The following is a 17,013-nucleotide window of genomic DNA, read 5'->3' as shown; positions in this document are numbered from 1 at the left end:
TGAACTGTTAGCTGGAATGTTGACATGCATGCAAATGAGGCCCTTCCTATAATCCTAGACTTATCAGGGGTAGGAAGATACTAGGGGCTGCAGGGAGGGGGTTGGGCGGCAAGGGCTGCCTCTTCCTATGCCACCTCAGTCCAGTACAAAATGCCAAGCCACCTGAGAGTTCTGACTTTGAAAATGACCATTTAGTCCATTTGGAAGATAATGAAATAGCTTTGTTAAAATTTTGTTAGCTTTATTCTTAACTCTGAAGTATTTAATCATTTGGATGTGAGCCTCCATTCATTGGGCGACTACAGATGTTGAGAGAGGCTGTGGAACTCACATGCTGCCCATGGTGGACTTGCTTCCAATATGGATGCTTTGTTATTCATTTTTTCTACCAGATTAAAGTTAAAAATAGAACTACCCTACCATCCAGCAATTGCACTTCTAGGTATTTATCAAAAGAATATAAAAACACTATTTCAACAGGATACTCGCACCTCGATGTTTATAGCAGCGTTATATACAACAGCCAAATTATAGAAATAGCCAAATTGTCCATTAACTGATGAATGGATAAAGTAGATGTTGTAGATACATAGATAGATAGATAGATAGATAGATAGATAGATAGATAGATAGATAGTGTGGAATATCACTTAGCCATAAAAAAGAATGAAATCTTGCCATTTGCAATGACATGAATGGAGCTAGAGAGTATTATGCTGAGTGAAATAAGTCAGAGAAAGACAAATACCATATGATTTCACTCATATGAGGAATCTAAGAAACAAAACAAACAAGCAAGTGGGAAAAAGAAGAGAAAGAGAGGCAAACCAAGAAACAAGCTCTTAACGATAAATAGAGAACAAACTGATTATTACCAGAGAGGAGGGGCGTGGGGCGATAGGTAAAATAGGTGATGGGGTTAAGGAGTGCACTTGTTGTAATGAGCACTGGGTATTATGTGGAAGTGTTGAGTCACTACATTGTACACCTGAAACTAATATTAGACTGTATATTAACTAACTTGAGTTTAAATAAAAACTTAAATGTGTGACTCTGGAATGTGTATTTCTTTACTGCTCTGTGAGAATGCTCTAGTTTCTTTATATATGGACTTTGGGGTTGGGTTGTATGTGACACGACAGGGTCATAGTTGACATCTATGTCATCTGGATGTTGCCTAATAGAATATATAACACTTGGTAGGAATTTCAAAAATGTCTCAGGTCACTGAAAAATAATAGCTACCATTCACTAAGAATTTTTCATATGTCAGAAGTAGTGCTTTTGCTTTCTTTAGGTTATCTCACTTAATTCTGAAACAATCCTTTTAGTTAAATACCACTATTTAGTTCAAATTTATTTATTATTTAGTTGAATATCCTTTTATATATGAAGAGACAAATCAGAGTAAGTATCTGAAGGCAACAAAGTCAGTGACTGACAACCTGGAATGAACATAAGGCTGTATGACTTTATAATGATTATAAATGATTATAATGTTACTTTGCTTTCCCAAGAATGAATGAATGAAAAAACCCAGACATTATTTTCCTTAAAGTCAAACTTATCCTGAAAACCTAGCTGAAACAGTTGGATGTGACTTAATCATCTGTACCACACATCGTATTTTAATGCATTTTTAGGAAGGTTGGACTTGAACATCTGACTAGAGTACCACAATCATGTTTAAACTTAGATTTTTGTTTCAAAATTTATTAGAAAATAGACTGTGGGAATGAATGAATGATATACAGGGGCATCAGATCCTTTTTTGAAATCGATGAATTAACACATTAGTTATTGAGTTATATGAATCGTGATTATTTATCATGCTTCTGATTGAAGGCACCAGCTAAGATATTATCATTATAAAAATAATAACTCAGCTCTTGATTATATGTTTATGTCAAAAGCCCCACTGAGATTTGGAATGCTGATGACCCAAATGCAATAAAAGAACCCTTTATTCATTTATGTTCAGTAAAATAATATTAGAAGATGATATATCCCCTCTTCCTTATGGTTAGCAATTTGGGTCTCATGATTCTCTATTAAATTTATTATTTGTTGGGATATAATTTGCAAAGATTCTGTATTTAGCATTAGTGTCTCTGTTTTGGCTTTTATTATAAGTTATGTGTTCACACTCAAATGGTGAAAATACATACTTTTGGAAATAATCGCAGTGAATGGTACATCCACAGCAACTGTCAGGTTTGCAAAGGGGCTGGTCAAATGGGCAAGAGGTGATAGCATTTATTGATACCAGGGCTTGAACCTTGTGGGAGTGTCAGTGTCTTCTGGTCTTTAGGAATCAAGAGGGAATTACTGCATCTTGACTTCCCTTAACCCTTGCTCTTGTATTATATTCTGCACAATTAACAAAATCTTGTGACAAAATGCACAATTAGATCCAGAGAATTTGTTAGCACACATCCCTAAGACAGACCTGGTGTTGAATGAGGAGATAAGAGTTCTAATTATTTATGAGTCCTATTTGAGCAATACACTGCAGCCTTAAATGTAGATATTTTAATTCTCATATCAAGCCTGGATGGTGGGCAGGGGTGAAGGGTAGGTGTTATGAACTCTGTATTAGGGTTCTGAAGCCACATTTGCCCACTGTTGGGCTTCAAAACCTTTGCCCTTCTTATTAAATGTAGAACACATAAAGAAGATGATACTTGTCTTGGCCGAGTGTTTACTACAAGCTAGCTTCCTTTATTTTAATGATGTAGTTTAGTTTCTCCAGAGATACTAGCTCTTTGATTCAGGCATATGGAAAGGCCACAGTAACTGAGTGCATCTAAGGAAATGTCAACTTGCATTCCTCTTTCCATCTGAAAAATCTGACTTTATCATTGAATACATCTTTATTGTACTCTTTGCCCTTAATCTAGTTGTATGAGCATCATAGATATAATTGATTAAGGCTAAATGGGAAACTCCTCATTTATCCTAGATGGAGCATTACTGTCTTTGATGCATCTCACTCTATGTAGAACATAAATATTTATATGTGTTTATATAAGGCAAGTCCAACTTGGACCAATTGTTAGACTAACATTTTTAAAGTGAAAATATGGTGTAAGTAGAAATGAACCTGAAAATTGGTGTAAGGTCTGGCTTCTAACACTTAATACTAACTGTGTAGCCTTGGTCATTGCTTGTAACTTCTCTAAAAAACATCGGTTTATAAATGTTTAAAAATGATTTATTCCAGGCAGATCCTTTTAAGTTGTCTTGAGGATTATATAGGACAACACCTGAAAAATATTTTTACACTGTTTTCCTGGCAGCTCAGAGGTAGCCAAACAGAGCTTCTTAAATGAAAACAAAAGCAGAAAATTTTAAAATTCACAAAGGTGGGAGATTATGATTAATTAAAAAGCTAAGTTTCTTTGGAATGTTTTCCCACGACTCCATTTTGAATACAACAGTAATTCAACATTGTTCAATTCACCAACTTCTCTAAGGGGAATCCTGCTTTCCTGGCAGAAGTTTGATAAAGTTGGTAGCCTACTGATATGTGGATTGTATTTTAACAAAGGGATCAACAGCTCATCCAAGTCCCTTTGACTCTAGAGGGAAATAACACTTTTAGGTGGAAACCTGCAAGATATTTGGACATCTGCATAATGACTGAAATTAGCATAGGTTTACATAGTACACTACTCCATTAGAATTTTGATGACTTGGAAAGGAACAGAAGGTTGTAAATTTCCTAAGGGAAGGTCTCTGGAGGGTGTGAAGTCTTGAAACAAAATCAGCCCAATGTAAGAAACCTGTTGAGAATGACTGAAAGGACAGAAAAATGACAAATGTGTTGCATTTTTCCTAACAAAAAGTGACCTGTTGCTGCTGGTGTGATATAGTACTCTTTAAAGGATGGTAGTAACAGGTGACCTCTCTTTGTTCTGCTTGTTGAGAGGTGATATGGTATGAGTCTATTCATTAGATACCTATAATCATAATTTTCTCATAGCAATACTTGTGTGAGGGGAGAGGAGGAAAATAAGGAAAAGGAAGAAGATGAAATGGTAGAAGATAAAAAGGAAAATAGAGGAGGGGAAGGAAGCAAGAGGAGTTGGGATGAGGTCTGCAAAAACAACAACAACAGGGAATGTGGAATCTGCTCGATTTTATGGTTTAGCTGTCAAGAGGGTGTGCCCCTAAAAGTTTCTAGACTGTGGGACCATACATGGATAACAGTAATTTACTAATTTACTCTGCCACAGATTCTGAAGTCTGCCCAAATTTTCAGCCACTCTCTGCATATGAGGAGAATGGAAAATCACTCCTGTCCTGTTGGTCCTGACAGTAGAAATTTGTGCTTGAACACGTGAGCAAAGGCTGACTTAAGTGAAAAGCTGTCACTTAAAACAGGACAATTGTTTTCTGTAGAGGTGCTCAAAATCCATGGGCAACTGTAGAATATAGAAAAGTGATTCCTCAAATTTCCCCACCAAAGACCCTTCTGTTGCTTTCTTTCTGTCACATGAAACCCGTAATTTGAATTTTTTTCCTACTGAACATAGTCCATGATTTGATGATTCTTAATGTGTTTTCCATATTCTTATTAATCAGTAAGATCTAGCCTTCTGTCATTCCAAACTGGTATTAGAAAACATGATTCCCTCCTTCAGCTGATTTAAATCTAGTCACACAGACACTTGGCCTTTTAGGTGGCTTTCGTCTTATGGTGGAGAATGGTAGTCACTGCCTTTTTGCAATATTGAAAATAGCTCATGGTATTGCTTAAGTAGACTAACAAACATATGCAATTATAATATTAGAGTAAAAAGGGGAATGAATTCAGACAGCCAACTTCAGATCAGCTAGATGGATAAATAACCTGGTAAGTGAGGTTGGAAAGAGAACTTGGGACCTTCTTGAGCAAGTTTTAATAATTTGCCCCTCACTTTTCTGCCTGCTTTGACAGATGTGTGGCCCATTCTTTTGCATTACTAGTCCCAGATAAGTGGAAAGATGTATGGAAGGTTGAATCAGCGAATGTTGAAGCAGGCCCTGCTCCTAGCTGGATAAAAGATTCAAGAGAATCACTCTGTTTCCCTGAGCCCCGGTTTTCTATCTATAAAATGAGGACATTGGGCTGTGTGATCTTGCTATCTTTTTCTATTCTAAAGTGATGTGATTTTTTTTTAACATTACTTTCACTGAGCCTCATTTTTCTTATCTGTAAAAATGGGAAGAATGCCTACCTCACAAGGTGACTTTGAGGATTTAAAGATAGCAATTGAGTGCCCTTCCCTATACAAATCTACTTGATTCTCGAATTCAGTTATTAAGAGTTTATAGAATGAGTTCAGATAGTGAGGGGTATAACACTGTTTGAATTTATTTGAGTTCAGTATTTCATATAGCAAGTGGTGAGTTTTGGATAGTGAGGATTTATCAAATGTTTTTAGTTCCTGGATATCTATGGAAGCACCTTGCATGTAGGCAACACTCAATAAAGATTTCCCCTGGTCTCCTTGACCTTGAGGATAAAGACAGCCTTGTTTAGCTTTGCACCCTCAGCCTGTGGCACAGTGTCTAATAATCAGGAATGTCTGTTTGTGTTTGTGGCCCTCAGGCGAGTCATGGGACCCTGCTGAGTCTTGGGTCCTTTGCTATAAAATGCACTTAACAATGTATATGTCCCATAGAGTTGCTGTAAAGAATGGTACAAGATCGTCTCAAAAAATGCAATAAAATCACATCTCTCATGCACATATAAAATGAACAGATTCTTAAGATTTTATGAAATTTGCAAATCATTGAGAGAACCAGGAGTATTATAATCATTTAAAAGAAGAATTCATAGTCGCCTGGATGGCTCAGCTTGTTGAGGGTCTGACCCTTGATCTTGCCTCAGGTCATGATCTCACAGGTTGTGGGATTGAGTCCTATGTCGGCCTCCTCGCTAAAGGTGTGGAGCCTGCTTGGGATTCTCCCTCTCCTTCTCACTTCCCTCCCCCAAACAAATATATAAACATGTTTAAAAAAAAGAAAAGTCCAAAATAAACACACATTCATATATCAGGAGTATTGAAATTGATGTGCAAATATGGGTGAACCTAGCTTCCTCCACAGTGTGCAGAGAAGGCAGGTGAACCTCTCTGCTAGACTGGATAAAATTTGTGTGTTTATAGAAAAGAATTATTTGTTTATTTTTTTCTAATAGCTATTTATATTTTATAGAGTTATAGATTCTGTAGAATTCTTCCACAGCATCAGAATCAAAGAGCAGAAGGGTGTGCTAGAGAAAACATAGTTTTCCATTGAAGAACTTTTTTTCCACATTAATAAATCAGATAAATGTAAGTCACTTAACTGGTGCCTAGCATCTAGCTGGACCACCAATAAATGGTTATTTTAAAAAATTGTAATAATGAAATAGTGGCAATGAAATAGATTGAGTGTTTTTGCAGATAATTAATTGTATCAGAATTGCAACTCTAGCAATTACTTAGCCTCTTTCTTAGGTTTGAAATTCATCCTCACATATAATCCAGGATTCTGTTCTCCCCGCCTTTTTAAGTTTATTTATTTATTTTGAGACAGAGCATGAGCAGGGGAGGGGCAGAGAGAAAGGGAGAGAGAATCCCAAGCAGGCTCCACACCATCAGCATAGAGCCTGACACAGGGCTCAGTCCCATGAACCATAAGATCATCACCTGAGCTGATATCAAGAGTTGAATGCTCAACTGACTGAGCCACCCAGGTGCCCCATCTGTACCCCCTTTTGAACTATAAGCTCTACTATGTGTTTTGTTTTGTTTTGTCTTTTTTAACATGTAGTAAGAAGAGTCAGCAATTCAGACATTTCTATCCAGAGTTATCCCAAGTTTGTGGCAAGGGAACTCTTTCACTGTCCCTTTTGCTTAAGCAAGGGTTCAGTTATATAAAAAGTGGACTAAATTTTATGGAGTAAAAGTAGAAAATACTGAGACTGTATCTAATTTGCAAATTCTATTAAGATTTGGGCAAGCTGGGAAGACTTTCTAATTAATACTTTTAACAGTTCTTGGTTGGCTGTAGGGAATAAGTGAGCAATTTGGGGATATTTCTAAAGAGGAAGTATTCCATGTGAGAAGTAAGTGTTTTCTGTGGCTCGCTATTTCCTGGAATATGAGGAGATCCATGGAATATTTTATTGCTGCCATAACGATCCTTATAGGTTGGGAGGAGAGGATCACTACAGCTGATGGTCTCATAATATAAACCAGTTAATACAACAGGGTGTTAAATAAGCAATATGGTTTAGATACACAGGAACTGATTTTGTTGAATTTAGTTACAAGAGTCCTATGAATCTAAAATCAATATAAAATTTCAGGCCAAAACAATTGTGATAAGGGAAAGAAAATTTATGTGTTTAAGGAATTAGACCATAATTATGAAGTGATAATTATCATATCATGAAATGACATGAAGTTTATCAATCTTACCTTGGAATTTCCCATAACCCAATGACCAAGTCACTCTTTTTATGTATGTATGTATGTATGTATATATGTATGTAGTCTTAGGGCATATTTGGTATACAAAACATTTTGATATTATTTAAACAAAACAAAAAATAATCTATGAGCTTCTCCTATGCCTGAGTAAGGAAAGAGTAAGAGAAGTGGATTCAGGTTATCTAGTCTTAAAATCTAACCTCCTTCTACCTATAAGTCTTTCCCTTATGATCTGAAAAATGTCAGAGAGAGAGCTATAGGTAGTAAGTGCTAGAAAGATTGATATACTAATTGAATAGGATAATATGTATATAAAAATACTAGTCCAACCCCAGGTTCATGGTAACTTCTCAAATGTTAAATTCCTTTCCACCTTCTGAGGGTATGCGATAACAGGCAGATTTTAGTAAAATCTATAATACTGACTCTGTAATAAATATGTTTTTATTAAGCTTTTGCCATTCACCTGGTATACTTCTACTAGTTGTAATTGTAGATACCAAACCACATTGACCTTCAGTGTAGTTTTTAAAGGAGAAAAGCTTTGTTCCCATCACTTTCTATTACAAATAATAAGAATAGTCTAAAAAAAAATAGCGTGAGTTATGGATGCTAAAAATCTAAACTGTCAACTAGTATTTATCCAGCATTACATATTCTAAGTATATCCTTTTATTTTGTGTGTGTGTGTGTGTGTATGTGTGTGTTTATAGAAGTTACTGGAAGAGCAGAGATAACCCATGTAGATTAACAGAATGGAAACATCCTGAAACTACTCTGGAGTCTGAATAAATTGACCGGATTCAAGTTTCACAAACAAGGAAACTGGTCCATGGACAATTTGCGATAGGTAAGTGAGAGGTGTAATTTACTCTGTTAGAATCCTTCAAAGATTCATTGACTGTGGGGCTGTTAATTGCATTTCAGATGATTCTAATACTCCTTTGGTACAGCTGACAGCTTCTCTTCCCTCCCCAAACATACACATGTGGGTGCCAACATCTGGCTAAATATCTGGCCATTTTATCTTGCTCATTTGGGCTTCAGTCAGTTACAAAAGGAGGAAACGGGGGAAAAAAGTACCCACCTCATAAAACTTTTACTAGCAGTGATTTCTGTGGAGGGGCGGGCGTCAAACTAACTGTTCCTCTAGCAGATGTTCCTTTGCACGGCCTGGGAGTTGTGGCAGATTGGCCTGCCCAGGATTCAGAATGAAAGAGACAACTGATGATGTCCCCCTCCTTTTTTGAAGTGGGGGCAGCAGTTAGGTTTTTAATATGGAACAAAGTGTTTGGAGAAGGTAGCCGGCTTTTTATTCTTCCTTTGAAAACCTGGTGGGATTGGAAAGCTTGATGTGGTAACAGCATGAAAATAGTTGCTGTTGGGCTACTGGAAAAGTTGAACTTGTCTAAATGAACCAGTAGGGAAGCATGAAAGTCCAAGTGACTCCTACAAGTGGCAGTTCATGAGCTCGACATGGATTGTGGCATCTCCTTCAGATAAATGTTGTGCCACCAATGGTCAAGACCATTTGAGCCCAGAAGTAAAACCTGTCCAGCTCTGTAAAATGGAAATATGTTCATTCATCTGTGGTGTTTCACTGTGTTGAAGAGAAAAAAATATATAAAGTTATAGTGGCATTAAGCTCCATCTATATGGCAAGGGAGACATTTATACTTGCCATTTTAATTGGCAAATACTTACTTGAATCAGTCATGCTGTTTTAAGGGAGAAGTAGAAATGTTATACAAACCGGTAGGAGGAATTGCTCATACATTTTCCTGTTAATATTTAGCTCTCCCTGGGCTGCATGTATAACAGATATCTGTCCTAAATTCATAAGTCAAGACTTTCCTGGAATACAGCTATTCTCTCCCACATCAACTCCATCACGTTATTTAGATTAAGCTAATAGAAGACATGCTATCTGTCTTCAGGGAGCCCACTTTGTTTTGAGAGTCCCATAAGAACATTAGATATGCAGAAAGTGCTCTCTAAAGATGAGGAGGCAATGGCAAGATAAAGTATCATAGGGGAACATGAACGAATGGAGAAGAAAAGATTTTAAGCTCTTTTTTTTTTTCAAGTATGCATGATTGCCCCTTTTCTTTGCCTTTAATCTTAATCCTTCTAGCTATTCAGAAAAGGAGGTGCTTTTTGCTTGTTTGTTTGTTTATTTGTTTTTGTTGTTGTTGTTGCTTTTAGTTTGGATCTTTTATAGGGAAGATAGTCACCTGTAAGTGAAAAGAAAGTTATTCTGGCAACATATGTGAGCCAGAACAGAAGAAGAATGTGAAAACAAGGGGGAAAAAGGGCAGTACTGGCCTGTCTTTATACGTTTGTACTTTTCTCAAAAACAACAGAAAACTTTGCAACTCTACTTCTCCCTGAACTTCTGTCCATCCCCCCCACCACTCTTGTTTCTGATTGTTTTTCTTAGCATTCTCTTTGCCCATCATAACTTGGCCTTACACATAGTCTCACAGCCTCTCTAGCCTCTTTCCCTTTATTCAGCTTCAAACCCTGCTACAAATTGCCTGAATCTGTTAGATTGAGCTCCAGAAACAAAAACCATTCCAGTTATTTTAACAGATAAAATTTGGGATGCCTGGGTGGCTCAGTAGGTTAAGCGTCCGACTTTGGCTCAGACCATGATCTCAGGGTTAGAGCCCTGCCTTGGGCTCTGCGCTGACAGCTCAGAGCCTGGAACCTGCTTCAGATTCTATGTTTCCCTCTCTCTGCCCCTCCCTTCTCACACTCTGTCTCTGTCTCTCAAAAATGAGTAAGTGTTAAAACAAAAACATAAAATTTAAGAATCGTTAACCAGATGGGGCACCTGGGTGGCTCAGTTGGTTAAGCATCCTACTTCGGCTCAGGTCATGATCTCACAGTTTGTGAGTTCGAGCCCCAAGTCAGGTTCTGTGCTGACAGCTCAGAGCCTGGAGGCCACTTTGGATTCTGTGTTTCCCTCTCTCTGCCCCTCCCTTACTCACACTCTGTCTCTCTCTGTATGTCAAAAATGAATAAATGTTAAAAAAATAGATAAAATTTAACAATCATTAGCCAGATATTGGAGAACTGGAAAGGCAAAAGAGGACCCTGAGGAATCAAACATGTAGTCACTACAGAAGTGGCTACAGTATCTTCAGGGACAGCAGGCAAGACTTTGAAATGATTAGAATTTAGAATATTGGAGGAGGGGTTTTGCAGACCTGGACTTCAGAAATCTTGGGTGAGAGCATTGTCTGAAAAGCAGAGGAACTTCAGAAGCTCAGGGGTGAGGAGGACTCCACATTGCTGAGATTCATGACTCCAAGAATTCTACCAGCTCCGGGTGCTAGTGCCCCAAGAGCTCAGATTGGGGCCATATGAGCCGCAACTCAGAATTTTGTGAAGGATGCTGTTCAGCCAATATTATACCCTGAAAAACTAGAAGGAGCTCAACAGACAGAACTGAGACCACATCTCTGAGGATGGGATACCAGGCAGCTAGTGTTGTTATAGCTCTTGGAGAGGGGGACAACGAGGTTATTTCTAGGAATGTAGAAAACAATGCAAGATGGAACCAACTGCTGTGTAGGGTAATGGTATCAGGGAACAAGTGTTAAGTTCCTTCTTCCCCTTGAACCTTGCCGTTTCCCTGTAGTTCTCTCTCTCTATTGATAGAAATAGGGAGCCCAGTGGCAAAGGGGATGCATTTTGCAAAGACCCAAGCCCCACCTCTCAAAACGGAGGAGGATGGATTTGAATGAAAGGTAGTAATTTAACAGAGCCTAGTAGAAAATACTGACACTTAGGCACCAGGGCTATAAAATGAACAGTTTTCGTTAAAATCAACTAAAAGCATTTGTGTGATTGCCCTGTAGTCCAGATGTAAAATATGTAGATGTTATTGTTGATGTTTGAATTTTTAATGAAGTGTTTTATTCTGGAACAATTGTATGTTAATGTGTGCTTTTAAGAAATAACATGGGCGCCTGGGTGGCTCAGTTCCCTAAGCATTTTACTTCAGCTCAGGTCATGATCTCGCAGTTTATGAGTTGGAGCCCCATGTAGGGCTCTGTGCTGACAGCTCAGAGCCTGGAGCCTGCCTCAGATTCTGTCTCCCTGACCCTCCCCTGCTCATGCTCTCTCTCTCTCTCTCTCTCTCTCTCTCTCTCTCTCAGGAAATGAAGAAACATAAAAAAATTAAATAACGTGGAGGAATTCTGTGTACCCTGTTCCCCTTTTCCCCTAATGATTAATTATCTTACAAACCTATAGGACAGTAATACAACACGTATATTGACATTAGTACAGTCACAATGCAGAACATTTCTTTTTTGTTTAATTTATTTGAATTCAAGCTAGTTACCATACAGTGTAGTACTGGTTTCAGGAGTAGAACCCAGCAATTCATCACTTCCATATAACATCCAGTGCTCATCCCAACAAGTGCTCTCCTTAATGTCCATCCCCCATTTAGCCCATCCCCCACACCCACCTCCACTCCAGCAATTCTCAGTTTGTTCTCTGTATTTAAGAGTTCTTATGGTTTTCCTCCCTCTCAGTTTTTATCTTATTTTTCCTTCCCTTCCCCTGTGTTCATCTGTTTTGTTTCTTAAATTCCACATATGAATGAAATCATATGTTGTGTGTCTTTCTCTGCCTGACTTATTTGGCTTAGCATAATACCCTCTGGTTCCATCCATGTTGTTGCAAATGGCAAGATTTCATTCCTTTTGATTGCCAAGTAGTATTCCATTGTGTGTGTGTGTGTGTGTGTGTGTGTGTGTGTATATATATATATATATATATATATATATATACATATATATATGCAATATATATATTGTATATATATGTGTGTGTATATATATATATATATATATATATATATGCCATATCTTCATTATCCATTCTTCATTTGATGGACATTTGGGCTCTTCCCATAATTTGGCTATTGATAGCACTGCTATAAATATCGGGGTGCATTTTTATATTCTTTGGATAGATACCTAGTAGTGCAATTGTTGGGTCATAGGATAATTCTTTTTAATTTTTTGAGGAACCTCCACACTGTTTTCCTGAATGACTGTATGAGTTTGCATTCCCACCAACAGTGCAAAAGGGTTCCCCTTTCTTCATATCCTCACCAACATCAGTGGTTTCCTGGGTTGTTCATTTTAGCCATTCTGACAAGTGTGAAGTGGTATCTTATTGTGGTTTTGATTGGTGTTTCTATCACCATAAAGCCCTTCCTGTTGTCTTTTTATAGCCATACTCACTTCATTCACATCCCCCAACTTCTTCCTTAAGCAGCTGGCAACTACTGATCTCTCAGTTGGTATAATTTACTCATTATAGGGATGTTGTATAAATGGAACCATACACTATGTAGCATTTGGAGTTGGCTTTTTTTATGCAACATAATTATCAGGGGTTTCACCTAAGTTATTGGATGCAATACTTAATTCATGTTTTTCAACTGAGTAGTATTTCTGGTAAGGATATACAGTAGTGTGTTTAACCATTCACTGCTGAAGGATGTCTCAATTGTTTCCAGTTTGGGCTATTATAAATAAAGTTGCTATAAAAATTAGTGTACAGATTTTTATGTGAACATAGGATTTCATTTCTTTGCCCAGAAGTGAATTGCTGGACTATATGACAGTTGCATATTTAGAGTTTTTTCCCCTTGTTTTTGGTTGCATATTTACAGGTTTTTTCCCCTAGCTTTATTGTGATATAATTGACATATAACATTGTATAAGTTTAAGGTATACAATGTGATAATCTGATATAAGTGTACATTGTTAACTGTTTACTGCAATAAGTTTAGTTAGCATGCTTCATCTCAAATAATTGTGGTGGTGGCAAGCACATTGAAGATCTATTATCTTAGCAACATTCAAATACACAAAACAATATTGTTAACTATAATCATCATGGTGTACAGTAGCTCTCCAAACTTACTCATCCCTTATAACAAAGTTTATACCTTTGGAGCAATACTTCCCTATAACTTCCACCCCAGCCTTGGTAACAGTCAATCTACTATTTGTTTCTATGAGTTCAGTGTAGTTAGATGCCATATAACTGAGATCATATAGTACTTATCTTTCTCTATCTAACTTATTTTCCTTAGCATAATGCCCTCAAGCCTTACCCATGTTATCAAAAATGGCAGGGTTTTTATGACTGACTATGGCATTTTCTTTATCCATCTATTGATGGACACTTAGGTTGTTTTCATGTCTTGGTTATTATGAGTAATGCTACACTAAACATCGGAGTGCAGATATCTGTGCAAGATAATTTTATTTTCTTTGGATATATACCCAGAAGTGGAATTGCTGGATCATATGGTAGTTCTATTTTTAATTTTGGGAGGAATTTTCTTAAGTGGCTATGCCAATTTACATTCCCACCAACAGTGCACCAAGGTTCCTTTTTTTCCACATCCTTGCCAACACTTGCTATATTTTGTCTTTTTGATAATAGTCATTCTAACAGATGTGAGGACGTATCTCATTATAGTTTTGATGTGCAAAAGAAAAACTGGAAAAAGATCCTCTTACCAGGAAAGGGAGGACAGAGGGAAGGGTGAGCTACCCCAGCCTTCTGGGACATTACATGAAGGACCCACTTGGGTTTGACCCCACCCGGAGACTGGCAAAGCTAAGATGTATAGGGGTAGGTAAGAACAAGTAAGAAGGGCAGTGCTAACAGTATCAACCATGCAGTGGGAGTGATGGTGCTTCTTAGTGACCTGCTCTGCAGAGGACCTCATCAGCTTTTGCCACTAAAGAAACAAGCCTCAGACTGCTACGCATTTCACTAGATTTAACCCCACACATTTTCATGTTTGCAGATACCAGCCATTCTGGGTTCTTCCATGTTCTCTGCCATAGCCTCGGAAGGCTGTGGACCCTGAATCCCATCTGGTAGCCAGCCCTGGTCTTTGTGGCTATACAAGTACAAAATGCCAGCCCAATCCCACTTGATTTTTGCCTTTGTTGGTTGTGCTTTTGGTGACAGATCAAAAAAAAAAAAAATGTTGGCAAGACTGATGTCAAGGAGCATTGTCCCTAATTATCTCATTGTAGTTTTTATTTTCATTTCTCTAAAAATTAGTGATGCTTAACATCATTTTTTGTGCTTATTTTCTATATGCATATCCTCTTCAGGGAAATATCTGTTCATGTCTTTTGCCCATTTTCTAATTGGATTGTTTGGTTGTTTGTTTTTTGTTTTTAACTGTTGTTAAAAACTTTTCACTAACTCCATTCCACTGTATTTGGGTAAGACTGCATATAAATTCATCTTAAAGAGATCATTGTTGGGCCTCTGGGTGGCTCAATTGGTTGTCTCCAATTCTTGATTTCTGCTCAGTTCATGATCTTGAGGTTCATGAGTTTGAACCCCCTGTTGGGTTCTTCATTGACAGTGCAGAGCCTGCTTGGGATTCTCTCTCCCTCTCTCTCTGCTCCTCCCCTGTTCATACTCTCTCTCTCTCTAAATAAATAAATAGATAAACTTTTAAAAAAAAGAGAGAGATAATTGCTTCACATAGGAGTGAATTAAAAATAATTATTGAGGGGCACCTGGGTGGCTCAGTCAGTTAAGCGTTTGACTTTGGCTTGGGTCATGATCTCACATTTTGTGGTTTTGAGCTCCATGTCGGGCTCTGTGCTGACAGCACAGAGCCCAGAGCCTGCTTCAGATTCTGGCTCTCCCTCTCTCTCTGCCCTCCCCCACTCTCAGTCTGTCTCTCTTTCCATATCAAAAATAAACATTAAAAAATTTTTAAAAACTAATTATTGAATGAAGTAATAGATACTAAACGAATTAAACTAATAACTGTCTCCTACATGGTAAAGAATATTTTAGGCTCTAAGGAAGATATAGATGTCCTGTACTATATACACATCATACAGATCTAACTATCGAATCATAGAAAAACCATTCCCAGTGCTAAAATAGAAATACTAGCATCACTACAATATATGTTAGGAAGGTGTTTTTATCTCCTTGGAATAAGACGGTGTCTTGTTCCTCTTTGCTGCTGGTGCTTCATGCAGCACATTACTCATCATACATGACTTGCTATAGGAGTTTAGCAGAGGGAGAGAGCATGCTTTGAGTTGGTAGGAAGTAATCTGTCTTATTTTTTCAAAAAAATTACAGAAAAGGAGTTCTATAACATTTCTAGATAATGTATTCTCACATTTCACATTTCTTTAGCAAGTTAAAGAATTCTTAATGTGAATTCTATTCCTACAAATGAACTGAGGTGCTTATTTTTCTGGTAGAAGCAGAAGAAAAATAAACACCTTTCTTCACATACGTACTTTAAAATATTTAAGGTCAAGTGGCCCCACTATTTAATCATACATGCTTTATCCCCAAATACCAACTGCAATAGCCTCATGTTTTGCCATTTATATAGACGGGTGGTCTATGAGTCAAATGTCAATTCCACCCATCCCATTATACACAATAAAAAATAAATATGGTGAATAAACAAAAATAGCAGTATACGGTAACAACATGATTTAGCACCACTGTCCTTTAAGACAGGCATTAATTCTGTCCTTAAACATAACCTAAGGAGGGGCTGTGATTTTCATGAACTGATTATAAAGTCTGTCAGGGTGGATATCACATAAACAATGACCTTCCAGTTTTATAAGGAAGGGACGTTAGCCACAAATATAAAAATAACCCTGACAGAAAGTCAGAAGCACTGCTAACAAATAGTCTAGCATTCCACTTCTGGACTAGTGGATGCTAGAGGCTTAGAGAAACCAGGAAGAACCCTGATGCTAAGAACCTCGATGGACCAGAAACAAACTATGTTTAATGCAAAACAAAGGACTTCCTGCAAAAGCAGAAGAGTTCTACTCACTGTTGCAGTTGAAAAGACACCTTTGGGGCCTACATCATAAATACTTACTTAGAGGACATCAACTTTGACTTTGTGTATTGATAAGGCAGGGGTATAACTTAGGGGATTTTCTAAATAATGAATATTTACAAGATCATTAAAAAAAAAGCATTCTGGTTTTTGTTTGGTTGTCTTCACCTTAAAAAGTTTGCTCTTCAGGTGATAAGCTTTCCATGAATGCCTGGTACTATAAAATAAATAGAAAGAGTGGAATTTGAAGTATGGTGAGTTTCACTTTGTACAATTTTCAGTAAAGACTAAGAGTCAAGATAGCATATTGAAATAAACAGACTATATTTATACTTGGCATACCTTGTTTCATGGAAATTCACTTTACTACTTTCCCTATACAGAAAATTAGACTTAGAACTCATACCCTTAAAAAACTTCCAAGAATTTTGGGATGCCTGGATGGCTCAGTCAGTTGAGTGTCCTACTCTTGATTTTGGCTGAGTTCATGATCCCAGTGTCGTTGGATTGGGCCTGGCATTGGTCTCTTCTCTAAGTGTGAAACCTGCTTAAGATTCTCTCTCTCTCTCTCTCTCTCTCTCTCTCTCTCTCTCTCTCTCCCCCTCTCCCCCTCTCTCTCTCCCTCCCTCCCTCCCTCTCTCTCTGTCT

At 37.6% G+C, this 17,013-nt stretch overlaps 1 long non-coding RNA gene across 1 annotated transcript in view; it reads left to right on the top strand.

Annotated features, from left to right (window-relative positions):
* Window positions 1–17,013, top strand: part of LOC122231198 — a 419,598-nt gene that overhangs the window by 394,647 nt on the left and 7,938 nt on the right. Inside the window, exon 6 of the long non-coding RNA XR_006208392.1 lies at window positions 8,180–8,316. This is a non-coding gene — a long non-coding RNA (uncharacterized LOC122231198). The remainder of the gene's footprint in view (window positions 1–8,179; window positions 8,317–17,013) is intronic.

The sequence above is a fragment of the Panthera tigris genome, chromosome D1 (genome assembly GCF_018350195.1).
Source record: "Panthera tigris isolate Pti1 chromosome D1, P.tigris_Pti1_mat1.1, whole genome shotgun sequence".
Lineage (NCBI taxonomy): Eukaryota > Metazoa > Chordata > Mammalia > Carnivora > Felidae > Panthera > Panthera tigris.
Note: the sequence above shows the minus strand (reverse complement) of the source record. Positions and strands in the feature narration are given on the sequence as shown.